The sequence below is a fragment of the Schistocerca serialis genome, chromosome 7 (assembly GCF_023864345.2).
Source record: "Schistocerca serialis cubense isolate TAMUIC-IGC-003099 chromosome 7, iqSchSeri2.2, whole genome shotgun sequence".
Classification (NCBI taxonomy): Eukaryota; Metazoa; Arthropoda; class Insecta; order Orthoptera; family Acrididae; genus Schistocerca; species Schistocerca serialis.
The window spans coordinates 149,292,836-149,320,296 of NC_064644.1; the positions used below are offsets into that span (position 1 = coordinate 149,292,836).

Genomic DNA, 27,461 nt, shown 5'->3' on the forward strand with positions numbered 1-27,461 from the left:
CAGTACCCTAGAACTTAGAACTACTTAAACCTAACTAACCTAAGGACATCACACACATTCATGCCCGGGGCAGGATTCGAACCTGCGACCGTAGCGGTCGCGCGGTTCCGGACTGTAGCGCATAGAACCACTCGGCCACTCCGGCCGGCTTTCAAGGGATCTGCACCGCAATCAAACCCTACCATAAACTCTTACCAACTGAGATCTGGATTCATCTGACGAGGCCATGGTTTTCTAATCGCATGGGATATGGTCACTAGCCCAGGACGTGTCATGCTGTTAGCAAAGACACCCGCTTTGGTCGTTTGCTGTCACAGCCCATTAAGGCCAAATTTCGCCGCACTCTCTTAACTGATACGTCCGTCGTAAGTCCCACATTACCTTTTGCTTTTCTGTTAGCAATGACGACTCTACGCAAATGCCGCTGCTCGCGGTCGTTAAGGGAATGCAGTCGGCCACCGCGTTGTTCTTGGTGAGAGTAATGTCTGAAATTTGGTATTCTCGGCACATTCTTGACACTGTTGATCGCGGAATATTGAACTGGTCAACGATTTCTAAATGGAATGTCCCATGCGTCTTGCTCCAACTACGATTCCGCGTTCAAAGTGTGTTAACAGACGTCATGCTGGAACAATCATGTAGGAAACGTTTTCACATGAATCACCTGTTTACAAATAACAGCTCTGTATTGTGCTGCCGTGTTATACATTGTGTAAGCGTTAGTACCGCCACCTGTACCTTTCTATATCGCTATCCCATGACTTTAGTCACCTCTGTGTATATTGTAAGCAGGCCACAGAAGCAGTGGAGATGAGGTGGTGTTATAGAACAGAAGCCAAGCTTGTGAATGGATAAATATTCGCTGCCAAATGGTAATAATATTAAAGGAAAAGGATTCTTTCCTAATTGTAGCTAAAGCGAAAGGGATGTCATATATAAAAAACTGTAAAATCAATAGCAATGCATATAGAGGACAGGTCGAGATCAACAAAGAAATCGTAAAATAGTTTAATATGTTTCTAAGATAAAAGGGAACCCTCTGCCGACCACTGAAGTCACCGAGAGCGCGATCGTTAACGAGAGAAGGAAAAAACACGGTGACATTTGTGGTGACGGATGTAGCGCTCGCGACGTCATGGAGTGGCAGAAGAAGCGTTTGAGTATAGGTTAAACAGTGTGTGTGTGTGTGTGTGTGTCTACGTAAGGATAACGCCCCGTTACCTTTTTAAAATAATTTAAAATTGTGCATCGCAATGTTATTCAGTATTGGTTTTGACATATTAGGGGGCTTCTGGTGAGTTATGTACCTGTGCGTCTTAGTCACTTGGTTGTTTATTCATTCCCAGATAACTTACAAAAAGATACCAGACGTCACCTTAAGTGAAAAAGGAAACAATTTCTAAAAAATTAAGTAATTAATGCATACAGTAATATAATGCAGGTCTTAGTTACCATGTTGGGTTTTTAATTTTGATACGGTGTGTTTTGGACTGGCATGAAGAGTGTGCCCTCGACCCGTCTGTTAAGATTTGAGTTATTTCTTCAAAAAAAGAGTATTTGAGCTCAAAAAAATGTAAGAGTTACCAACATTACGTCTTGGGCATAGGATTTTGCAATAAAATTCATTAAACTGTTAGCGTTCGCTGTAGAACGACAGTTACTTATTATTAAATGATGTTAATTTTTACAAATTCCCACTCTGTTACATAAGTAAACTCTGACTTTGCGACATAAATTGTTTAAGAGGTATACTCTAACTGACTTTTTAAATATTTAAATTTTAGCTATCGCCTTAATCACATAGAAAAACTGAATCCACAACCTTACCCCTCGTAGAAAATGCTGTTTTGTGTTTCTCGTTCGCTTATTCATGCTAAATGTAAGTTTAGTCTGGCTGTTGTCTGATGACTAGGAAAGCTGCTTTTAATGACATTATGCTGATGCTCTTTTTCATGTGCATAATGAACTTGTTGATTTTCTCAAATGATGCAGTTTGAATTTACAGCCGTTTAGTAAAATCTTTACAAGGAGCTCGGTTACTGCTTTGAGTTATTGTTCTAATGGGTTTTTACTGCAGTTTGAAGCGAGTGTCACTGCACGAGGCCGAGCCCACCTTCCCCTCCACCTCGCCGCCCAAAATAATTCCGTAGCTACAGACAGTGTCTAAATAGATATACTGATTAATAAGCTTTGCCTTTTACTGATTGCTGAGAGTGATCTACGCTAAAGTTTCAAATTGATTTTCTGAAATGTATTACATGGTTCAGTGTTTATGAGTTGTTAATCATCGCTTCCGTGAAACGCATCTATCCTACTGAAGAAGTACTCATAGTTCTACATCTACATCTACATCTACATTGATACTCCGCAAGCCACCCAACGGTGTGTGGCGGAGGGCACTTTACGTGCCACTGTCATTACCTCCCTTTCCTGTTCCAGTCGCGTATGGTTCGCGGGAAGAACGACTGTCTGAAAGCCTCCGTGCGCTCTCTAATCTCTCTAATTTTACATTCGTGATCTCCTCGGGAGGTATAAGTAGGGGGAAGCAATATATTCGATACCTCATCCAGAAACGCACCCTCTCTAAACCTGGCGAGCAAGCTACACCGCGATGCAGAGCGCCTCTCTCGCAGAGTCTGCCACTTGAGTTTATTAAACATCTCCGTAACGCTATCACGGTTACCAAATAACCCGGTGACGAAACGCGCCGCTCTTCTTTGGATCTTTTCTATCTCCTCCGTCAACCCGACCTGGTACGGATCCCACACTGATGAGCAATACTCAAGTATAGGTCGAACGAGTGTTTTGTAAGCCACCTCCTTTGTTGATGGACTACATTTTCTAAGCACTCTCCCAATGAATCTCAACCTGGTACCCGCCTTACCAACAATTAATTTTATATGATCATTCCACTTCAAATCGTTCCGTACGCATACTCCCAGATATTTTACAGAAGTAACTGCTACCAGTGTTTGTTCCGCTATCATATAATCATACAATAAAGGATCCTTCTTTCTATGTATTCGCAATACATTACATTTGTCTATGTTAAGGGTCAGTTGCCACTCCCTGCACCAAGTGCCTATCCGCTGCAGACCTTCCTGTATTTCGCTACAATTTTCTAATGCAGCAACTTCTCTGTATACTACAGCATCATCCGCGAAAAGCCGCATGGAACTTCCGACACTATCTACTAAGTCATTTATATATATTGTGAAAAGTAATGGTCCCATAACACTCCCCTGTGGCACGCCAGAGGTTACTTTAACGTCTGTAGACGTCTCTCCATTGATAACAACATGCTGTGTTCTGTTTGCTAAAAACTCTTCAATCCAGCCACACAGCTGGTCTGATATTCCGTAGGCTCTTACTTTGTTTATCAGGCGACAGTGCGGAACTGTATCGAACGCCTTCCGGCGTCTAGTCTATTTTATAGCCCGTGTTTACTGGACACATTTTTTTCCTTTTGATCCATACTATCTCCTCCAAAAAAACAGACTGCAAAGAGTTAAGAGTTTTGTGGCATTGCATCGAAGATGAATCAGTGCTCCTAGCTCTAGAAGTATGCATTTTAGGGTCTTGCTTCGAATGATCGTCCCTGTATATCCTGAAAATGAGGTTTCCGCATGGGCCAATGTAGACTTTTCCCTATGGGACATGACTTTTGCATCACCATTTTCATGAGATACATAAACCTAACTAACCTAAGGACATCACACACAGCCATGCCCGAGGCAGGAGTCGAACCTGTGACCGTAGCGGTGGCGCGGTGCCAGACTGTAGCGCCTAGAACCGCTCGGCCACCCAGGCCGGCCTTACCGAATATTAAATTACGCGTAACTGAGATTGCATTTTCGCACACTGATGATAAAAATGAAGCACTTCTAATTTTGATTACAGTACCATTTGACTGACACTTGTAGATAAACTTTAACAATTTAAGAGCAGTGAAACATGTCATTCACGGTATGAAATTAATTTCAAACCTTCGTAAGCTTAGAGTTCTGTCATCAATATGTAACAGATGTATCTATTAACTACACAGTATTTCTACATACACAGTTAGATCTCGGTGTACTCTTCATTTCATGAGATAGAAGTGGGACACTTCCACTGATAAATCACAAAGAGCGTGGTAATCACTTGTTGAACATGTTTAGAAAGCTGTTCCCACTAGCACGCTTCGCAAACTTGCGTCTGAGTGGTGGACTGTCTCAATATATTTCGTTCACTAATTTGTCAATATTATTACAAAGATATCCATAAGTACACTGCAAGACGTAAGCAACCAGTCCTAAGTTAAGTTTAAATGAGCATAAATAACTCTCACCCAACGAAAATCACACATCAGACACAACATTCATGTGTTACTGACAGTTTCCTATTAGTATGTTTCAGTTGTGGTCCAGCTTTGAGTGTCATTGAGAAGCAACCAGTGTTAACGGAAGTTTAAATGAGTATAAATAACTCTCACCCAACGAAAATCACACATCAGACACAACATTAATGCGTTATTGACGGTTCCCTATTAGTAAGTTTCACCTGTGCTCCAGCTTTGAGTGTCATTGAGAGTTATTCCACAGGTACGACATATGCGTAGGACAAGAAAGAAACACTTCTAGCTTAGCTTAAAGAAAGTTACATTTGTGATGTCTTGTGGGTGGTGTCTTGTGTGAAAACCTAGTTTCAAAAGAAAGGTGAATCGTTTTATCACTTCCGGGCAGGAATTTGGGTTACTCGTCTTTTACATACGTGTGCTAGAATTTGTCTCCAGTAATTGTTCCCTCAGGCTACCAAGAGCGGGTGAATAGCATTCCAGACCACAGATCGCTGTCTTCTCATTCACATGAGCGTGCTAATGGCAACCCCTTCCAGGTTAATGGATCAGGTATACTGTCTGCTCTCTAAACCTCCAGCTACGCCCTCGAGAATATGGAATGTTTCAGAGAAATAGAAATGTGCAGTACATTTTTACGTAAGTGTAAACATACTGGAGCACTTACACATGCCCTTAACGAATTGTTCCTGAAGAATGCGTAGTAACTCAAACATTTCAAACTTATTGCCATTTACAAAGCAATAAAAATTTATTACAACAACATGAATGCACAACATTATACTGCACAACTTCTTCTGAAGCCGAAAATGCAGAAAAACAGTGCTATTCCTCTAAGCAAGTTCAGCATCAGAGCAACGTTAATCTCAAGTTAAATGCCATTTTTCCTGCTTAATACATCGTTTGTTTCAGTTAATAAATCCATCCTCGCAATTGGTCACAAATAAATCTTCTAGGCTATTCTTAAACCACATTCCCTTAACAGCTAAGCTACTAAGAGTTGCCACCAGGTTACTGTAAACCTATTTTCTACATACACGTTTTCTGGGACTATCGTCTCAGAAGCTACTCAACAGTAATTTTCTGAAGTACTTGCGCAAAGAGCACCTGTCACATTTTGGATCAGGCCTCGAGCGACAATGGGATACGCAGCCCAATAAAATATTACAAAACTGGACTACATCCAGTTTTTCCACACTCGACCAATTCTGTAGACCCTTCTAAAAATATCGAAAATCGAACTGGAATGCTTCCTATTACGATTTACTAGATTGTCTACAGCATTAACATACTATTTTCTAGCGTATGACACTTTGTAATTTAGTATTTGTCCTATATATTTATTACGTTGGACGACTGCGCGATTCACCAGTACCTCTCCTTCAGTACCCCCCCCCCCCCCCTCCCCCAGTTTTAATTAAAAAGTCATATTCACTTTGTGTCTACGGATATTTTAAATATTTTTTAAATGCAGAGCCAGAAGCAGATATTTATGTGGTCCCTGGACCCGAGGAAGTGGAAGAAATATCATGGTCATACCGGCTGTAAATTAACTGAATAGTGTTCAAAGAGGGAAGGGGACAACGTCTAGCAAGGCTTCATGGAGCGGGAGAGCGGGCACCAGAGAAAGAGAACACACTGAGACACGAAGGACAGTATCTCCCTAAGTGAAATACGTCACGTTCATAGCAGCAACTTCCGTTACAGAAGGCTCAGAAATACAGTTTAGTAGCTAACAAACGTTTTGGACTGTACAAATACAACTACCTTCTTCTCGAAACAGCCTTACTAAAAATATACCTGTAGCAACTCTGGCAGAAAAATCGCAAATGCCTCTATTTTCTTGACAATAATATTGTGCTGGTGACATATAAGACAGGCATACAGGTTAAATATAGTGTAAGTAATTGTGGCCCTCTCCACACATTTTCATATTTAGAACACACTGAAGCTACACACTAATTATTAGCCCCCTCTAACATTATTGAATTATATTCATTCCGAATAAGCTCTGCAATTTGTGCGCCTTAAGTAGGTTACAATGAAAGTGTGTTACACTTCTATATGGACGAGTGTAAAAGAATCATAACAACTTTTTAAAAGCATGTGGAAAACAATATCTGCCAGTCTTCCACCAGAGAAAATTCTCAGTCTTGGTCACAGACATATCACGACTAGCTAATGGCGCCGTATGGCCATACAAAAAGGCAATGGTGCTGGAAGTAGTCACTCATTTGCTCAAAACTTAAGAAAACCCTCTTGTAATCACCTCTTAGAAAATGTCATACCTATCTGTAACGGCTGACCAACAAATGAGTGTCGTTTTCGTCCTCGCGCATTTCTACCAGAAAATAGGGATTCGAGATTACACAGATGGATAATATACTGAAGTGATCGAACGAAATTATATGGTTTCAACGACCTTGGCATGTCTCAAAGATTCATGATGTATATATGCAGACCAAAGTGACGAAATATATTTGTACCAAGACCGAGTTTCAAACCCGGATGTCCTGCTCTCTAGGCAAAAGGGCTTACCACTAGCCCCCACCCCCCTCACGCCTTCCTCCTCAATTCAAATTCGCATTCGTGCCTCAGCCCTCTTTTTTCTCCCTAAACTCGAACAGCATTGTAATGGCTCCCCAACTGTATAGGAACAGCACCTCAGCCTCGAACGAAACGAGGGATCCTGCCTTAAACCCAAGCATATTTGCTTTAATAAATTCAAACCACAAGGTTCCAGAGACATTTTCAAGTCTCAAACATCTATGATGCATTTATGCAGATTGGAGTGATGAATCCCGTGCGAGTTTAGAGGGAATACGAAGTGGGCTGAGGCGCGAATTGGAATTTGAATTGGGGAGGGAAGTGTGCTAGGGTGGTCTCTGAAGTTGTGCAAAGTCACAGTCCCGGGTCGGCGTTGTAGTCAGATCATCTACGTAGTGGACAGGAGACATGGGTTCGAGTTCCGGAATTGGTGCAACTAGGCTGTCCATTGTAGCTGAAGTAGTCACTAAGTTCTTGAGGAACTAGCTCACATCTGAACTAGGCACGTTAATAAGACCACCAATAAGATTTGGCGTCAGTCGGTAGTCACTCCTAGTATTTTCTTGTTACGTACTGCTAGTATCATCGCTGGTGATCATTTTCTAATATGAAAAATGTTAAGCCGCTCCGTTGTTTGGAGTAAACGCTAAACTGTAGGCATTTGTAAAGTAGCTGATTAAATCAGTTCCAGGTTTTGGAGGTAACAGGATGTCCAATAAGTACTTGACTAGTAAAACACTGCAGTGTTCAAACTGATCTTCAAGTTGAGGTCAGCTTTGGTCCCAATTAAGATAGTCCCTGTGGGTGACGCTAAAGACAGACACTGGTTTCAAGTGAACAAATTTAGAAAATATGTTAAATGGTTTTTCACTTGCAGTCCATCATGTGAGCCTAGAGAAAGCATTAAGACCAAGATAACGCAACTTCAAGGCATTCGTTCATTAGGCTAGACGGTTAGCAGTCGTCTTGTGTCTGGCACCATACCGTCCGCACCACCGACTGAAAATGTTTCGTATGTTTATTGTGTTACCACCATAGAAAGCACATTAAAATTCTTGAATAACGCTCACTTCTGCCATTCAGGAATTGAGAATCTAGTAGAACGTCACCCGTACTGACCGAGGTCGATGTAAATAAGGGGAGGATACTTACGTGTGTCTTGTACACAGCGTGAAGCGGCTCCTGCGCTATCTTTTGATTGTTCTCAAACATCCCTCTTTGTTAAAGCCTCAAGAACCTTGGGAACGCCTTCTTATTGTCTTTCCCGGCCTTGTATAGCTCATAGCGGTCGATTAAATCCGGGACCGTCGTCTCGGCTAACACGTTTTCTGAGAAAAGCTTCCGAATGGGAGAACAATTTCTTGGCTCGCAATAGCTTGTCATGTGGCAGATTGTTTGGACTTAGTATGACAGTGTTGTTAACGGAAATGGTAATTCCTATGTTACTCCTTGCAATATCATTAGTCAGAACCATACAGTTACTCATGAAAATCTAGTGGTGAACGTAACATATTCGTACATGTCTCATTGAATCCTCAATCAAGAGAAACGTCCGGAAAAATCAAGTGGCATACCGACTGAATATCAATTAGATGTATTTGAAGTTCTCTAAGGCTGTAGATACTGTGATAAGGAATATTTCAGTAGGCAGTTCAGCAGAAGAAGAGTGGACATCTCTAAAAAAAGGAAGTCACTGGAGTTAAATAGACAAACATAAGTTCAAGACAGGTGCTACGAAGAAACTTTTGCTAACACAAGAATTACTTCGGCTGGTCAACGAAGGAAAGTAAAAAACAAAAAACAAAAGAAAAATAAAAACCTTAAAGGAAACAAAGGGATACAGCTGCAAAAGTCACATATAGGTGAAAAATAGGGAGTGCAGAGAAGCCAATGGTAAGTAACTGTGGCAAAAAAATAAGGAAGTAGTAAGATTGCAAAGGGTGCTTCAATGTCAAACAAAGAGGAGAGAGGGGAGAGAGAGAGAGAGAGAGAGAGAGAGAGAGAGAGAGAGAGCAGTTAGATGGAAGGAATACGTTGAAGGTGGAGGTTTTGAGATGGAGAAATGGGAGTCATTATGTAAGACATAGAGAATCCAGTATTATAGTCACAACTTGAAACGGGTTTGGAAGAGTAGGGATCAATAGCGCAAAACGTATACAACACATTTTTTCGGAATTTCTAAAATCACTGGGGGAAGTGTGAACTGCTTTTCGAAATGGTGTGTAGAGTGCAAGAGACTGGAGGTAACCCATCTGACATTCGTAAAACTGTCACCTACACATTTCCGAGAGTAGCAAGAGCAGATAAGTGCGAGATCTGCCGCAAAATCAGGTTAAATCATGCATCGAGGCTACTGAAAATAACAACATACAGGGCATCTCAGAGGCAATTGTAAATCCTTAGGCAATCTTTAGGGGTATAACAAGAATGATCAACCGAAACAAATGCCCTAGTAAACATTGACTCTAAAATGCATACCTTAAGATCTATGAGCCCTTCTTCAATTATGTGAAAGAAGCTTCTTCAATTGGATTCTCTTTGTTTTCAATATTTTGAGAGGTATTAGTGTAGCACAAAATAAGAAGGAAATTTCCAGTAAACCTGTGCTCTAATGTGTGCAGGAATGAGAATAACGAGAAACTTAAAATAAAAGTTGTTGACCATGAAATGAACGAAGTTAAGCAGTTCTTCTACCTCGGAAGCGAAGTTACATATGAAGCAGCGAGATCATAAAAAGCAGACTAGCACAGACAAAGAGAAAATATCTGACCATATAAAAGGTACTACTATCGAACGTAAGTCTTAGTTCGAGTAAGAAATATCTAAGAATGTAAGTTTTGATGACTGTATTATGTGATAGTGAATCATGGACTCAAGAAAAACCGGAATAGAAGTGAAGTAAGCTTTTGCGATGTAGTGCTGCAGAATAACGTTGAAATTACGTGGAGGACGTTGGACGCAAATGCTACTCTGAGATGAAGAGGTTGGCACAAAAGAGGAACTCGCTGCGGATATCACTAAACTAGTCAGAAGGCCGATGAGTGAAAACAAAACACAATCAGTGACATCATCATTTCATCCCCATCGGCACGTGGCGTCAACTCGAAAGACTTGCACAAGGAGAACGGACTACCCGACGGAAAACCCTAGCCACATGGCATATATTTATTTACTGAAAATTCAGAGGCAGAGACGACAAAAAGTTATTGCAGCTTCACAGAATTTTAGCCCTAATCACCTCGTAACCTAACAGCTAAGTATGTTTACCTAACATGTACCTCTCTTGTCAAAAAAATTCAGTGTTAGTCGATATGAACGAAAAAGTGTTTCTATCGACTTAAGCATGTTTCACAAAACAGGTAGCTACATTACAAACGACGATACTTAAAATGTTTACCAGTAGTGAGGGAAGTTCGTCTTGGAAAGAACTTTCTACAAATGATTTTCAATTTTCACCACTATATTACCATAATGCTCTGTGCGGATGGAAGTAATGAATTCCCACCCATTCCTTCCCTTTCTCTGCAATTTCGTATAAGCTCATTCGAAGTCTCTTAGCTCCTTGAGTGACCCATTCTGCTGCTCTTGCTTCTCTAGTGACAGCACAACACTCCCAGCCTCCTTGTACGCACACTGGTCTGCCTCTCGTGATATCTAATGGTGAGTTTCGGGTTACATAGTGTGGCGAAAAAAGCGCTCTATCATTTGAGAGATACAGAGGGGAGCGAATGTGACGGGACTTATACCGGTTCAATGCTATTAGCGCCACGTCACCATAACACGTCTGTGCGTACCGTTCAAATATTGCGCCATAATCTATGGATGAAATTAAAAATTAAAGTAGCTTTCCAAACTTTGTCGACATATGTTTCAGTATGTTAATGTTCAAATTGTTAAATCTCAGAGCGATCAGCTAAATATGTTTCCCTAAATACATCGTTTTAAACAAAAACTAAATAGCGCTAAATAACAAAACTATAAACTAAACTCTATCCGAGCAGGTCTCGGAAGGCCCAACGGTACCGACCGGCCACGGTGTCATCCTCAGACCACAGGCGTCACTCGATGCGTATATGGAGGGGCACGTGGACAGCGCACCGCTCTCCATGCCGTATGTCAGTTTACAAGACCGGCAATAAAAAAGCAAGGAAGCTAAAAACTGTTTAGAATGTGCAAATCTATGTCAGAATCAACTATTTCAGTTTTCAACTTTACCAGAACAATCTTTTGGTAAAGATCGGCGTTTTTACTAAACATTGAAGGCTCTAAATATTAGACTTAGAAGTTTGCTATGAAAACCTTTACTATGTGACCCCATTAAGCTCCCTCTCAAAACTAAATTTGGAACGAAAACGTCCTTATTTGTTCTAGGTCAAGCATCTTTACACCAATGATAGAAAGTTTTGATTATAATACTTGATGAAACTCATTAACTAATAAAGCTATAACAAGATTCAAGACTTTGATACTGTTGTTGTATTGGTCTTCAGTCCAGAGACTGGTCTGTTGCAGCTCTCCATGCTACTCTATCTTGTGCAAGCTTCTTCATCTCCCAGTAACTAGTGCAACCTACATCCTTCTCAATAATTTTAGTATATACATCTCTTGGTCTCCCTCTACGATTATTACCCTCCACCCTGCCCTCCAATAGTAAACTGGTGATCCCTTGATGCCTAAGAACATGTCCTACCAACCGATCCCTTCTTCTAGTCAAGTTGTGCCACAAGCTCCTGTTCTTCCCAACTCTATTCAATACCTTCTCATTAGTTATGTGATCTACCCATCTAATCTTCAGCATTCTTCTGTAGCACCACATTTCGAAAACTTCTTTTCTCTTCTTGTCCAAACTAGTTATCGTCCATGTTTCACTTCCATACATGGCTACGCTCCATACAAATACTTTCAAAAACGACTTCCTGACGCTTAAATCTATACTCGATGTTAACAAATTTCTCTTCTTCAGAAATGCTTTCCTTCCCATTGCCAGTCTACATTTTATATCCTCTCTACTTCGACCATCATCGGTTATTTTGCTCCCCAAATAGCAAAACTCATATACTACTTTAACGTCTCATTTCCTAATCTAATTCCCTCAGCATCACCCGATTTAATTCGACTACATTCCATTTTCCTCGTTTTGCTTTTGTTGATGTTCATCTTATATCGTCCTTTGAAGACACTGTCCATTCCGTTCAGCTGCTCTTCCTGGTCCCTTGCTGTCTCTGACAGGATTACAATGTCATCGGCGAACCTCAACGTTTTTATTTCTTCTCCATGTATTTCAATTCCTACTCCGAAGTTTTCTTTTATTTCCTTTACTGCTTGCTCAATTTACAGATTGAATAACATCGGGGATAGGCTACAACCCTGTCCCACTCCCTTCACAACCACTGCTTCCCTTTCTAGCCCCTCGACTATTATAACTGCCATCTGGGTTTGTACAAATTGTAAATAGCCTTTCGCACCCTGTATTTTACCCCTGCCACCTTCAGAATTTGAAAGAGAGTATTCTAGTCAACATTGGCAAAAGCTTTCTCTAAGTGTACAAATGACAGAAACGTAGGTTTGCCTTTCCTTAATGTATTTTCTAAGATAAGTCGTAGGTTCGGTATTGCCTCATGTGTTCCAACATTTCTACGGAACCCAAACTGATCATCCCCGAGGTCGGCATCTACCAGTTTTTCCATTCGTCTGTAAAGAATTCGTGTTAGTATTTTGCAGCCGTGGCTTATTAAACTGATAGTTCGGTAATTTTCACATTTGTCTAAACCCGCTTGCTTTGAGATTGGAATTATTATATTCTTCTTGAAGTCTGAGGGTCTTTCGCCTGCCTCATACATCTTGCTCACCAGATGGTAGAGTTTTATCAGAAGACTGGCTCTCCCAAGGCCGTCAGTAGTTCTAATGGAATGTTGTCTACTCCAGGGGCCTTGTTTCAACTTAGGTCTTTCAGTGCTCTGTCGAACTATTCACGCAGTATCATATCTCCCATTTCGTCTTTATTTACAGCCTCTTCCATTTCCATAATATTGTCCTCAGGAACATCGCCCCTGTATAGACCCTCTATATACTCCTTCCACCTTTCCGCTTTCCCTTCTTTGCTTAGAACTGGTTCTGCGTCTGAGTTCTTGACATTCATACAAGTGGTTCTCTTTTCTCCAAAGGTCTCTTTAATTTTCCTGTAGGCTGTATCTATCTTACCCCTATTGATATACGCATCTAAATCCTTACATTTGTCCTGTAGCCATTCCTGCTTAGCCATTTTGCACTTCAAGTCGATCTCATTTTCTAGACGTTTTTATTCCTTTTCGCCTGCTTCATTTACTGCATTTTTGTATTTTCTCTTTTTATCAATTAAATTCAATCTCTCTTCTGTTAAAAAGGATTCCTATTAGCCCTCGTCTTTTTACGTACTTGATCACTGCTGCCTTTATTATTTCATGTCTCAAAGCTACCAATTCTTCTTCTACTGTATTTCCTCCCCCATTCTTGTCAATCGTTTCCTAATGTTCTCCCTGAAAATCTCTACAATCTCGCGTTGTGTCAGTTTATGCGGGTCCCATCTCCTTAAATTCCCACATTTTTGAAGTTTCTTCAGTTTTAATCTACAGTTCATAATCAATAGATTGTGGTCAGAGTCCACATCTGCCCCTGGAAATGTCTTACAATTTAGAACTTGGTTCCTAAATCTCTGTCTTACCATTATATAATCTATCTGAAACGTTCCAGTATCTCCAGGCTCTTTCATGTGTACAGCGTTCTTTCATGTTTCTTGAACCGAGTGTTAGCTATGTTTAAGTTATGCTCTGTGCACAATTCCACCAGTTGGCCTCCTCTTCCACTCCTTACCCCCATTCCATATTCACCTACTACCTTTCCTTCTCTTCCTTTTCCTACTATCGAATTCCAGTCATCCATGACTGTTAAATTTTCGTCTCCCTTCACTATCTGGATAATTTCTTTTATCTTTTCATACTTTTCATCAATCTCTTCGTCATCTGCGGAGCTAGTTTTCATATAAACTTGTACTACTGTGGCAGGCATGGTCTTCGTATGTATCCTGGCCTCAATAATGCGTTCACTATGCTGTTTGTAGTAGCTTACCTGCATTCCTATTCTAATATTCATTATTAAACATGCTCCTGCATTACCCATATTTGGTTTCGTATTTATAACCCTGTATTCACCTGACCAGAAGTCTTGTTCCTCCTGCCACCGAACTTCACTAATTTCCACTATATCTAAATGTAACCTGTCCATTTCCCTTTTTAAATTTTTTAACCTACCTGCTTGATTAAGGGATCTGACATTCCACGCTCCAACCAGTAGAACGCCAGTTTTCTTTCTCCTGATAACAACGTCCCCCTGAGTAGTCCCTGCCCGGAGATGCGAATGGGGAACTATTTTATCTCCGGAATATTTTACCTAAGAAGACGCCATCATCATTTAACCATAGTGTAAAGCTGCATGCCCTCGGAAAAAATTACGGCTGTAGTTTCCCTTTGCTTTCAGTTGTTCGCAGTACCAGCACAGCCAGGCCGTTTTGGTTAGTGTTACAAGGCCAGATCAGGCAATCATCCAGACTGTTTCCCCTGCAACTACTGAAAAACGCTGCTGCCCCTCTTCAGGAACCACACGTTTGCCTGGCCTCTCAACCGATACCCCTCCGTTATGGTTGCACCTAAGGTACGGATCTCTGTATCGCTGAGGCAGCAAGCCTTCCCACCAACACCAACGTCCATGATTCAGTGGGAGGGGGGACTTTGATGCTAATGCCAGGGTATACGAGGTCTCTAAAAGATGCCGTTCAGTGGTCATGGTCTACTGTCAGTTCCGTTCTCAAAATTCTAGACGGCACAGTTTAAACGCAAGCATGCTTTTTCAGTGATTATAGACAATTTAAAGCCATTTATACAAAATTACGAAGATTCTAAATTGATTCATGACAGAGTTATAAAATAATATGTGTCGGAGAAAACGCTCATTTACAGTCTGCTAACGGGGCATACAGCGGATGACGACAGGTGTTCCCATCGGCTGTCCGCTGCGCCTATATACTCGTATGAACAAAGCCTGAGAGGCAGTGGCACACTTCACTTCGCGCCGAGCCATCAGTCTGTCGGAGCCAGTCAAACGTCTGCTTGAGCGCTGCCTCGAATGACGTCGCAGCCAGGCTGCAACTAAACGCATGTTCTCGGTACAAATAGGAAGTGAACTTTCGCGGACTGTAGACCGTCTTGGATCGTTTAGATTGCTCGGAAGTAGCCTCCTTTTGTGTGCCACCCGTAACGTTACCGATATGGCGCAGAAAGTAGTGATATTATTTTACACTTTTGTGGCGAGCAAGTAACTTTGATCATTTAAAAGCCAGAGTGAAAGACCATTTAATGGGAACTTACCGTAGAGGTCGTCTCTGAATTGCTCACAATGCTGTTTATGTTAGACATTATTATTATTATTATTATTATTATTATTATCAGTAAAATTACTATGTTTCGCGTGTGAACTTTTCTTAAATTAATTGAACTAAAAACTTTTATTTACAATTGTAGTTCCTGATCCCGAAGAGCAAACAGTAGAAACATTTCTTTCAGTGAACAAAAGAAGAATATTGACTTGCAGACTGGAAACTACGGTCAGTGTGTTCTCCATCGCTTTCTGGATGACCCTAGAAATAGTTTTCAGGCTCTCGTAAAAGACGGCGAACATTATTTCTTATTTCTTAATACTAACCCACCGCCCTACAATAGGGTATACTTGTCTTCAGACAGTGTGCAATGTGTTGCCCTCTTTCTCCATGTTCATGTCCAATACGTGGCTTTATGTTCTCTATATAATTTTTTTTACATAGTATGTTCAATATGCATTTTAAGCTCATCTGAGAGTTCAAGGCTACCAACAGTTCATTTTCAGCTGCATTTGAAAACTTAACTGAAAACGAAACTAATGGAAATGAGTGATACTTTTGATACTATCTGATTTGTCGTCTTGCAGATCTGAGAGAAAGTTTATCTTAAGTATTTTGGTGTTCTGTAATTCTTGATAGATGTAGATGAGCACAAAAATCATCTGTGTAGTCGATTGGTGGCATCTCATGTGGGCAGAGCCCGAAACAAACGAAATATTCACTGTCCCTGCTAAACTATCATCACGCAAGAGTAGTGAAATTTAGCTGTGTGTGCGCAAATATTGATACCTATCATTGCGAAACGTTTTGGGTTTTGTTACCTACCTACGGTTTCTCTGGCGTCTTCGTAGGTGACAGCCTTTTAGCGTCTCGAGTGGAATTTATGGGCTTACTCACAATAGAGAGCCATCTGCTGGGTGTTGACTGTGTCCGAAGGAGTCTCACTCGATCGTGGCCTGGGTTATCTAGCTGTGGAGGTCCACCCAGCACGTCTATATTACGTATGTTTACTTTCAGGAACGTACCGACACCTGCTGGAGAGTCACTGCTTTCCTTTGCCTGTGCGGTAGCGGGCCATACTGCGGAGATTGACTGATTGACTAGGTTTGTATCGCGGGTTGGTTGATAGACGTGGCCACATACGTGTATGCCGACCTTACTCCTCCTCGTCTGATACAAGAATAACGATGAGCACCATTTCTTATATGTGGTAAGTTGTCCATCGGGGTGTGCGAGAAACCCCTGTGCTTTTATGGAATTTGGGTGATGTTTTCACAGTAAGTTGATTCGATTTATACTTTTGGCCTTTGCTCGTCTAAAGGCCTTAACCTGGATCAGCATCCCGACAATAAGGACAGTTTCTAACAAATATTTATTCGATTGCAAGAGGGCTTCCCTGTCATCTTATTCTGTTTGTGCATACTTGGTGTAGAAATAAATGTTTTTACCCGCACTACTGCTGCGTGTGTTTTCTAGGTTTAGATAGTATCGCAATTTTTTTCATAGTCAGTTAAGATTAAAATGCCCATGTGTGTGCTGTAATTTATTTTGTTATGTAAACTCTACTCTGTTGACTCCAAGTACTTGTATGTCAAACGAACTCAGTTTTCTGCTCTCATTTTCCCGGTCACGAAGGGAGGTCGGTGTGCTGTTTGCCATTCGTATGTTGCGCTAATTTAATTTATTTCAAGTGTGTATGTTTTAGAATCTGTGCTGAGTCGATCAACCTGTTCGGAGCGTTGGCCGAGCTCAAGCTGGTTACCGAGATATGTATAATCCACGCGTTTGAGTACCTTTATTTGTTTTGTATTTGTCCTCGGCTGCTCTTGTGAATAGCCGCTTAAGCTTATCGATATGCTTATGGCCTCTGTCACATTTTAAAGCCTGCATAGAAGTGTCGTATTATGTTATCTTCAAAACATTTAAAATTATTTTAAATGTACGTACATTGTGGTCTTTGATAATATCGATTTCCAGGTAGCCAGAACTACTGTTAAATCCAGTAAGCGTCTCTGGGGCGATTTTCTAGTATTTATAAAGTTCGAAGAGTTTGTTTGTTCTTACTGCAGAAATAATTTTGTATAAAAGTATAGAAACTATAACTTGAATATTCTTACTTGCGGCTTTCCCGTGAGCTAAACGGTGCGTAATTGGTTACATCAAATTTGGCGTCTGTGGTAAAAACGTACTGCTTATCTTTGCTGATGTTATATTTGGCCCCTGTAGTATGTAAATATGTTAAAAGGATTATTTTCCTTTTGCTCAGCACCTTACCACTCACAGATCCTAGATTCTTATCATTTCAGGAATATGTAAATCACTCCAGAAAATAAAAGTTCAACCCTCAGTTGGTAAGGCCCAGATGCATATAATGCCAGACAGGAACTCCCTGTCAGATAAGCCAACACCGCCTTGACGTCGCACAGCACTTTTTTTAAAGATAACTGTCATTATAACTATTATTCATTAAAGTCCACCGTATGCATTTGTGAATGATTATGAAATGTTTTTAATTTACTTGTTTAGTTTTAGCACAGCGACAGTTCGAATGTGCTACGAGTACAAACGAATCATAGAAATTTGCTTGTATTAAAGTCTGTAAAACAGTTTTAACCGATTGTTTATATAGTTCAGCTACGTTTGGGTAACGTCCGGTATGTGTTATGTGGAAGTATTTACATCTAAGTGAATGAATAAAACATTTAAGTACTTTTTTTGAAATGAGGTATTCAGTCAAACTAGGATGAACTTGATAAATGAAAATATATAAACAAAAAGTCTGTAAAGCCATAATAAGCTTTTGATTACAACGAAAAATCGTCAGATTTCATCGAGAAAACAACGAATATAACCATAATTGATAAGATCACTTATTTTCATTATAATGTATAGTCTACAGCTAGAGCATAGCATTATGCCAGTGTATAGTTTTGTTGTTTTGTTCTCCGATTTTTAAATAACGTGCTAGAGTGCGCTTTCAATATAAGCATCCTAGTACCAAAATTTGTGACTCAAAGAACAAATAGAGCATAAAGGAGAACATGTTTTTCCTAAAAACTAAGAAATAATGAGATAAGGTGCAGAGCAACTTAGCAACAGATTATGTATTCGGAATAATGCAGAGTGCTCGTAGTTTATGGAGCACATGGGTACTGCGTGTTACTTATGACGGCCAATTCGGTCGGCACCTGTGTGATGTAGAAGACCGCAAGGCGCGAGCTTCTTTCAGCTGAATGATTTTCCTTTAACGTGACCATGCAACGCTCGATATCAGGGATTGTGCTGGCAGACATTCCAAAAACAAAAAAAGATTTGATATATCTCGTATTCACCCTCTTAATCAGAGATTACTAGGAATCAGACAGCAGCCGCATGAACAAAGCACTCTACTGAACAGTGCCGGTACGTGATCAACCATGGTAGCTCAACGATGCCTGATATCTGTATCTAAATGTATATTTAGTGGCCCAACGAAGCCTGATTTCTACATCTAAATGTACATACATAGCAAATCAAGGTTTAGTGCACGATGGAGGCTACTATGTGGCAGTATTAGCGAATAACTGCATTGTTTCATTAACGCGTTGTGAGAAAAATTGTTATATGCTTTGATACGCTACTTGATCTCTCTCAGCTTTCTGTGGTGCTTCGTACGGGAGTTACAAGATCGAAGTAGAACAGCTACTATACAGTCTGACTCGACTACGGTTCCGTAAATGTTTTCGTTCTGTGACAACTACATTACCCTTTAGATCATTGCCCACTCATTTTCATACGGGCTGGACCACGGGAATTTTCCAAGTCTTTCCTAACGCTTCGAACGGTTTTTGTAAGAGAAACCTGACTGTGAGTGCGGACATGAAGCATTTGCCGATGTGAACCAGCTTCTATTTGCTTGCGACCTGTTGAGGATTCAGCAAGGAGAACTGCAGAAGAATCTGTTGCGGATAAATGTACCTCTCCCTATGTACAACTGCAATCGTTTGGACACAGGAGTAGTTCCCATCAATGACATGTCATAAGATACCGAAACAAAAGGAATTCATAAATATAAGGTATATTCATGATAAGAAAAGTACCTATATACGTTCCCAAAAAAATTTAACGTCAGTGAATAGAAAATTATGATTGTAATATTTATGATATGTTAACAATAATTATTCTATTACTAATGTAAAAATTTGATCTACTCAATCGTTGTTATCATATGAGCTGTTCATCTCCTGGATTACTACTGATATTTTAAGTGTACGTTTTATGTAAACGTGTGCATGGAAGATGGTAGAGGCAAAAGTCCTACAACCAATAAAAAATCAATAATAACAACATTGCGATATCTCTGAATTCTGTGAATATCGTCTGTCGAGCTTCCTTGATAAGGAATCTAAACGCTGGAGCAATGTCTCTGTAATTCGTGTGCTGTTTGCTTTGCAAGTGCATGGAACTTCCCCAGAGTCATCTCAATCAATCTAACTCTTAATATCGCTTTCCCTGCTGCTAACTTTATGTGTTCGTATCGCTTATTACCACTTCATTTTATTACTCTATGGTACTGAGAAAATGTAAAGGAATCCTCTACTTTACCACTAATTATTCTATTGGTTTTCCTTGACCCACTGAATCCAATTCAGCTTTCGGAGCTCCTCTATTGAATTCGAAATCGCCTCGTCTCAGTTCTTACCCTCTTCTGAACCATTTATCCCAGTCGTCTATCGTCTCGGAATTGCGGTGTTTGGAGTCCAACAGGGTAGAAAAACGTTTTTAAGTGCAACCCATTATCAGTCACATTCTTCTAAACTACTACCTTTAGGAGGTAACCTCGACTGTCTGTAGGAACATAGTAATTTTATCCATATGTACTGCTAAAGCGTTTAAATTATTCTGATAAACTAAAAACTTTTACCAGTTGTTTAATAGAGTGCTGGTCCATATCTGGAACGCAGTACAGCAACGATACAGTAACGTCAGTGAAGTGAAATGGAATAAGGTAAGGATTTCTGGTCCAACGAGTATTGGGTAATATCAACATGACCAGAAAATGATATAACGGGAGCAGCATTCGCTATGAATAGGAAAGTGGGGCAGAGAAAGAGCTGCAGTGAACATTTCAGTGGTAGGATTGTTGTCATCAGATTCGACAGAAAACCAACGCGAAGGATCAGGTATACATGCCGACGTCGCAAGCGGAGAATGAAGAGACAGAGAAGGTATATGAAAATATTGTACTGCTGGTAATTCATTATGAAAATGGCGATGAAAATTTATTATCACGGGGGATTGAAACACGGTCGTAGGGGATGGACTAGAAGAGAGGGTTACGGGACAAAATGGGCTTGCATCAAGGGGTGAGAGAGAAGGAAGACTAACTGACTTCTGCAATAAATTTCAGATGTTAATAGAATCACGAGAGGAGGAGTTTACTTGGGAAAGATTTGATTTGATTTGTTGCTCATGTAGAGACCTTTGCCTTGGGAAAGACCGAGATACACGGGATGATTCCAGAACGATTACCGAAGTCAAATATAGGACTGAAAGGCGCACCCATGCTCAGATGTAGACTTAGATCACAATTTAATAGTGATGAAGAGTAGACTGAAATTTAAGAGAATCGTTTGGAATAATCAGAGTGAAAGTTAGTGGATTACTGAACTATAAGAAATGATGAGACTCGTTTTAAGGTTGCTAAGTATTTGAATACTGCAGTAAGAAATAACACAGTAAGCAGTTCACTTGAAGAGGACGGGACATCTTTAAAATGAGCAGTCACAAATGTCGGGCAGTCAGTCATAGGTATAAGGAAGGTAACTACGAAGAAATGTTGGTTAACAGAAGAAATATTCAGTTGATCGATGAAAAAAGGAAGTACAAAAATGTTCAGGAAAATTCAAGAACATAACAGTATAAATCACTTAGGAATGAAATAAACAGGCACTCGAGGGCAGGCAAGAGGAAATGGCTACAGGAAAAATGTGAACAAATCGAAAAAGAGATGATCGTCGGAAGGACTGACTCATCATTAAGAAAAGTCAAAACAGCCTTAGGTGAAATTAAACGCAGGGTTGGTGACAGTAAGATTGCTTCGAGAATTCCTCTGTAAACGCAGAGGAAAGAGCGTATGGATGGAAAAGTACACTGAAGGTCCCTATAAAGAGGAGGACCTAGCTGATGAAATGATGGAAGAACAAACTAGAGTCGATAGAAGTCATAGCGGTTCTAGTATAAAAATCAGAGTTTTCGCAGACCTGAAATCAAATAAAGGAGGAGGAATAGATAACATTACGCCTGAGTTTTCAAAATCATTGGGGAAATGGGCAACCAAAACACCATTTAGTTTTCTGAGTAGAATCTCTGAAACTGGCGATGTGCCATCAGACTTTCGGAAAAATATAATATACGTGGTTCTGAAGATAGCCAGGGCAGAAACCTTGCCACAATCAGCTTAAGATGTTATACATTGAAGCTGCCAATAATAACATATACAGGGTGATTGTTTTAATTTGAGGCAACTGAATATCTCGCAAACGACGCAAAAAGAAACGAATAGAAAAGACATCTGTCTGAGCTACAACTGGCTACATCATAACCACTCTCCCGCGTGGATGGGGTCAACTTTGTTTTTTCTAATGGAATCCCCCCCTCCCACCATTTTTTCCCATATTCGGATTCTGCGGCAAAAGAATGTACGGTTTACTCAGACCATTGTTTTCTATTCGTGGTAGCTGGCGCTGTAATCGACGAAACTCAAGTGTGCCTGATTATGCATTTAAGAAGCGACGCATGCGATTCTGAGTTTCATTTGTTATGTAAATGTAAACTTTTCTGTCCTATCGGTTCATATTTATGTTCGAAATTTAGTTAAGTGTTGCAAATTTGATCGCAGAGTACAATATGGTTATCCGCTTGTAAGTAGGCTGTTTAGGTTTTTATATTGGTAACGCCACGTAGCGCTCTGTATGAAAATCACTGGCTCTGCTGTGTGCAGTCTGTGGCTGGTTTGCATTGTTGGAATTTGCTATTGTAGTGTTGGGCAGTTGGCTGTTAACAGCGCGTAGTGTTGAGCAGTTGGAGGTGAGCCGCCAGCAGTGGTGGATGTGGGGAGTGAGATGGCAGAGTTTTGAGAGCGGATGATCAGGACGTGTGTCCATCAGGGAGAGAGTAAATTTGTAAGACTGGATGTCATGAACTGAGATATATATATATATATATATATATATATATATATATATATATATATATATATATAATGACTTTTGTACACTATTAAGGTAAATACATTGTTGTTCTCTATCAAAATCTTTCATGCCTATCAGTAGTTAGTATCCTTTATTTAGCTGGTAGTATTGGCGCTCGCTGTATTGCAGTAGTTCGAGTAACGAAGATTTTTGTGAGGTAAGTGATTTGTGAAAGGTCTAGGTTAATGTTAGTCAGGACCATTCTTTTGTAGGGATTATTGAAAGTCAGATTGCGTTGGGATAAAAATATTGTGTGTCACTTTAGTGTTGATCAGAATAGGAAAGAGCGAAATGTCTGAGTACGTTCAGTTCTGCTAAGCTGTTTGAAAATCAAATAATGTAAGAGGTTTATCAGCACAGAAATTCATTAATTTTTCTAAGGGGACGTTTCGTACGGCGACAGAGGACTCAGTGTCACAGTGTGTGTACATTCTTGCTTGTTAGTTGCACGATTACGTAACGACTGTAAGGCTTACATACGTACAACATCTACTGGTAATGAGATTTTAATGCAACAGTTGGGTTTACTTGAAAAGACATTATTTATTTGAAGTACTTTCTCTGAGACTAAAGACGACTTAGTATTTGGTTTGTTTGACAGCTACAATATTATATCACGAGGCTACTAATGTGTGACACGATTTACACTGTTGCTTTTGTGCTGTATCTGCATTATATCTGCACAGTTTTTCTGAATTCTTCTGGAAAGTAAAACATGTTTTAGTATTAACTTTTGTGGTATAGCTACAATGAGACAGCCTTGTTTGTAGCGCAACAATACGTTTCAGTGTAGTACTTTATTGATCACGGTACTGTACGTAATAACTACGATATCTATACTCATAGCATTTCGGTTTTGTTTATTACGAGGTAAGTCAATTGACTTCCACAGAACTTTGCTTACGGACAACGATAATTGCGACACTTGGCACATTTTTTACCCTTAAGTAATGACAGAGATTATGTTACGAGAAGACGCACAATTTAGCGCGGCAGTACACGTATTGGAGTGTTTAATTTTGTACTTAAAACCTTTTTCTAAAACATTTTTGAATTACAAAGAAAGTTTTCCTTGATACATTTCATTCCAGTGCTGTAATCTGTAACACCTGAGGGTATAATTACATTAATCCTCAGGGGGTACACGCCTACTTTCTGTGCTAAGCGTGTAGCGAGCGCTAGGAGTCCTAGCTAGTTTGGTATTTGCTTATACAACTTTACACATTGGTACCATATTTCGCTAACACAGAATTACACAGCTATCTGATTATTTAACAGAGAAACAAGCATTTTTTTACTACATCAGTGACAGATGTTTTCGTAGTTACACAGTTGGATAACTTCACACTTATGAAATTGTATTCTGTCTGTACTTGGTGAACTGTTCATATTTTTTCGGAACCATTGTGATGATATGAGGGCTTTGAATTTCGTATTTGGTAAGGGATCATGATTTTTCAAGTACGTTTGAGGTAGATGACTTTATTGAAAGTCTTGAAATTATTGAAAGAAGCTGCGACGATTTTGAGATGTGATTGATCTGTTATGATGTTATTATTACGATGACGATGTGTATTATGCTGTTGAGGTATGTTTACGATCAATAAGATGATGCTACCGTATATGGGGAACGTGATTATGTGTTTATATGTATATGAATAATGAACAGAAGTTAGAGACTCTGGTTTGTGAAAAAGGATGTTGGAAACCAAGGATCGTACTTTAAGAATTATGAGTTGTTTGTCCATGTGTGAATGTATCACAACACTGTTATTCATAAGATTTCGTTTCTACACATTTCTACTGTAACTTTTCGACCTGTGAAATTTTTTTATATGTGACTGTCACTGCTGTCGTAAATATTTCGGTAAGAAATTTAAGTGACCTTCACGTAATGAGGTGTGGGCGCCCAGCTGTGCCTCCTGCCTGGAGAAAAAGCCATTAGGTGGAGGAAAAAAGAGACCATTAACCTCACTATTGACATTCCTTTGTAGGAAGCATCGCAAATAGGACACGCTCATTACTTGGAAACATACCGTACTTTGTGCTACTTACTGAAATGCTTATGAATCGGTGGGAAATATTCTTACATCTGCACACCTGATTATGAAAAGTGTCTTTCTACGAGAGAATTTCTACTAACTTATGAAATGCCACATGACTACTGAATGACGTTTTTATTCTTTGCTTTACATAATTGCTTATTTCATTTGATATCTGGTTTCCAGCTGTGTTGCAGCATTGGTTTTATAAAATAAAATTAAATGCATTTGCTAACATGAAAACATTCTGTCAACAGATCTGTTAAATAATAATTTTATGATCCACATTCTTCGAAAAAGGAGCATTTGGAAAGGAAAGAACAATAGGAAGGGACTAATAACATTAACTGCATACATAATTTTCTTTTCAAGTACTTGGTAATTTCTTTTGTAGAATAAGTTGTGGTGCGCCACTCTAATTACATAGACATTAAGATTTGAATAGACGTTTCCCTTATCTGCACTGTTGTCTTTAGTGTACTGTTTTTTCTGCTTGAGCTTTGTCATGTTTAGATATAAGTTATAGTATTTGGTGCTGCTGTTTGCCAGGCATAGTGATACTGAATTTCACTTTGTATTACTCTGTTAAGCCAGTTTTGCTACTGATTTATTTTTCTTGTTTGCTGCACAGTGCCTTATATTCGTTATAATATTGCAATTGCTTTGCTAATTTAGATTTACTGCTGCTAGCTTTGCCAATTTGTATTTTTTGTCATTGCTGTTTGTGTTAATTTGTTGTGTGTTGCTGCATTGCTTCATCCCTTAGTATATATATATATATCTGAGCTCAGCAGATTTAAGTTAGCTTAAGAGGGTGTAGACTATGCAAGAGAATGAGATTCGATGAATTGGAAGAAATGCATTGAGAAGTTATAGGAAAAAAGTTTGTAAAAAAAGGGTACTGTACAATGAAGAATAATTATTTTGAATGATAATATGAGTAGAATAACCAGGAGGACTTTTTGGAAATAATGATGAATGAAGGGAGATCTCCAAGAAGTAAAGAAAGTTTTGTTTGGAAAATACTGCAGTAAAACAAACCCTGTCCTTTCCTTTTTTGTTATTCCGCTATGTGTTTGTGTATCCTTGTGTATTTGTGTTTTTCCTGTCTTTATGTGTTTAGCTGATAGGAGTTATGTTGTAGAACTTTTCTAATACTATGTTATTTTCTTTGTAAAGATGTTTATTCATTATTTGTTCTGTTCTGTTTTAAAGCTCATGTGTGAAATTAATGTTTTGAAAACTATTCTCATTATTTTATATATTTACTTATGTCATAATTCCTGTAACACTGATGTATATGTCTATTTATATTATTTTGTAAAGCCTATATTACTACAAATGTTATCTGTATTACTATGTTTTAATGATGTTTTCTGTACCTTTGTTATTGTATTCTCATATTATAAAATTGTAATTGACACCAGCTCATCAAATTAAGTAACTTGCAAGCATTCATTTCACTGCACACATTTCTGTTGGTCATAGTATTTGCACAATATGTGGAAAAAAGAAGGAATGTTAGTGTTTGGACGTGTGTTAATAATTCAGCAATGGACTGATTAACTGGTTCTAAGGACAATTCCAAAAACTTGTGACTGCACAAGTGGTGGGTTATGGACTTGCTATATTCTCCGAAAGACTCGTCGATGGTGATTGTGCACCTGCACAGTCGCAGCAGATGGCTGCTGGCTGTATCTACAAGGACTACAGTGAATATATATCTTTGATGGCCCACCAATACCATTATTTCTACAAGGACTGCAGTGGGTCTGCACCTCTGGTGTCCCACCAATACCGTAATTTCTAACAGGACTACAGCAGTCTGCTCTGTGATGACCTACCTACCAATATTCTTCAAAACTTCCACTGACTCTGATGTGGGTTTGCTCTGTTGTGGCCCATTACCTGTCTGCATGTCAAGAGTCAGCACTGTCTTTCCGTTGGAAGGACAACACTACTTCTTTGCGTGGAAATCAACTACTTCTGTGTGCATTTTCTTTTACTAATGAGACTTTGTTAAAAAAACTATAATTACTACTGTGATGAATGATCAGGACTGTCTTTACAGATTGTGAGAAAATTTTAGCTTTTGACCAACATTGTACCAATAAGTGTGAGTATATGATTTCTTTGTTAAGGTAATTATGAAATTTTTTTTCAAATCTGTATTCGCCACTGCCCAAAACAAATTGTAAAATTTTTTGTGGGGAGCATGGGGGCTATGTAAGTATGCTGTTTAGGTTTTTATGATGATAACGCCACGTAGCACTCTGTATGAAAATCACTGGCTGTGCTGTGCGCAGTCTGTGGCTGGTTTGCATTGCTGGAATTTGTTATTGCAGTGTTGGGCAGTTGGCTGTTATCAGCGCGTAGCGTTGCGCAGTTGGAGGTGAGCCACCAGCAGTCGTGGATGTGGGGAGTGAGATGGCGCAGTTTTGAGAGTGAATGATCTTGACATGTGTCCATCAGAGAGAGAGTAAATTTGTAAGGCTGGATGTCACGAACTGATATATATATATATATATATATATATATATATATATATATATATATATATATATATATATATATATATAATGACTTTTGAATACAACTAAGGTAAATACTTTGTTGTTCTCTATCAAAATCTTTCATTTGCTAAGTGTGCCTATCAATAGTTATAATCTTTTATTTAGCTGGTAGTATTGGCGCTCGCTGTATTGCAGTAGTTCGAGTAACGAAGATTTTTGTGAGGTAAGTGATTTGTGAAAGGTCTAGGTTAATGTTAGTCAGGGCCATTCTTTTGTAGGGATTATTGAAAGTCAGATTGCGTTGCGATAAAAATATTGTGTGTCAGTTTAGTGTTGATCAGAATAGGTAAAGAGCGAAATGTCTGAGTACGTTCAGTTCCGCTC

General features: G+C 39.5%; 1 protein-coding gene across 1 annotated transcript in view; it reads right to left on the minus strand.

The window, feature by feature from the left end:
• The window catches only part of LOC126412939 (protein O-mannosyl-transferase TMTC1-like), a 685,657-nt gene that overhangs the window by 210,033 nt on the left and 448,163 nt on the right, over nt 1-27,461 (minus strand). The window lies entirely within an intron of this gene.